This window comes from Echinops telfairi, unplaced genomic scaffold (assembly GCF_000313985.2).
Source record: "Echinops telfairi isolate 266 unplaced genomic scaffold, ASM31398v2 ScPeMD7_1;HRSCAF=3_0, whole genome shotgun sequence".
Classification (NCBI taxonomy): Eukaryota; Metazoa; Chordata; class Mammalia; order Afrosoricida; family Tenrecidae; genus Echinops; species Echinops telfairi.
Genome location: NW_022103896.1, coordinates 9,694,315 through 9,695,687, shown reverse-complemented (window position 1 = coordinate 9,695,687; position 1,373 = coordinate 9,694,315). Strand labels below are relative to the sequence as shown.

The window sequence follows — 1,373 nt, the reverse complement described above, 5'->3', positions numbered from 1 at the left end:
CTAAGCCCCCTCCACGAGGACCATCAAGCCGGGCTGAGGTGAGCTATGTTACCATGAATTGCGTCTGACTCCATTATTTGACTCTATCCTTTAATTCTCATGCTCTCTATGACTTTACTATAATCTCTACTTATTATCGCTGTACAATTGCGCCTACCGAACCTGTGATGTTTTGTGGGGTTCCCTCTTCCCCTTAACCCCACACTTTCCTGTCTGGCAAAGTGGATGTTGTTACCATCAATGACCCCTTCATTGATCTGAACTACATGGTTTACATGTTCCAGTATGATTCCACCCACAACAAGTTCAATGGCGCTGTCAAGGCTGCGAATGGGAAGCTTATCATCAATGGGAAGGCCATCTCCATCTTCCAGGAGCAAGATCCTGCCAACATCAAGTGGGGTGAGGCCGGTGCTGAGTATGTTGCGGAGTCCACTGGTGTCTTCACTACCCTAGAGAAGGCTGGGGCTCACTTGAAGGGCGGTGCCAAAAGGGTGATCACATCTGCCCCATCTGCCGATGCCCCCATGTTTGTGGTGGGTGTGAACCACTAGAAGTATGACAACTCCCTCAAGATTGTCAGCAATGCCTCCTGCACCACCAGCTGCTTAGCCCCCCTGGCCAAGGTCATCCATGACAATTTTGGCATCATGGAAGGACTCATGACCACAATCCATGCTGTCATTGCCACCCAGAAGACCGTGGACAGCCCCTCTGGGAAACTCTGGCGTGATGGCCGTGGGGCTGCTCAGAACATCATCCCCACATCTACTGGTGCGGCCAAGGCTGTGGGCAAGGTTATTCTGGAGCTGAATGGGAAACTGACTGGCATGGCCTTCTGTGTCCCCACCCCTAATGTGTCCGTCGTGGATCTCACCTGCTGTCTGGAGAAAGCTGCCAAGTACGATGACATCAAGAAGGTGGTGAAGCAGGCAGCTGATGGTCCCCTAAAGGGCATCCTGGGCTACACTGAGGACCAGGTTGTCTCCTGTGACTTCAACAGTGACCCCCACTCTTCCACCTTTGATGCTGGGGTTGGCATTGCCCTCAACGACCACTTTGTCAAGCTCATTTCCTGGTATGACAATGAATTTGGCTACAGCAACAGAGTGGTGGACCTCATGGTCCACATGGCCTCCAAGGAGTAAGAGCCCCCCTGGACCACCAGCCCCAGCAACAGCACTAGAGGAAGAGAGGCCGTCAGCTGCTGGGGAGTCTTTGCTCCTAATTCAATCCCCCAACACACTGAGAATATTCCTGAGGGAAGGGGAGGGGCTTAGAGAACCTGACCTTGTCATGTACCATCAATAAAGTACACTGTACCCAGAAAAAACAAACAAACCCACCTATCACAAAAGCTATTGGCTCAAGTC

The 1,373-nt window shown here is 51.7% G+C and overlaps 1 pseudogene; it reads left to right on the top strand.

The window, feature by feature from the left end:
• Positions 1 to 1,148, top strand: part of LOC101647159 — a 1,896-nt pseudogene extending 748 nt beyond the window's left edge.
• Positions 1,149 to 1,373: the final 225 nt, after the last annotated feature.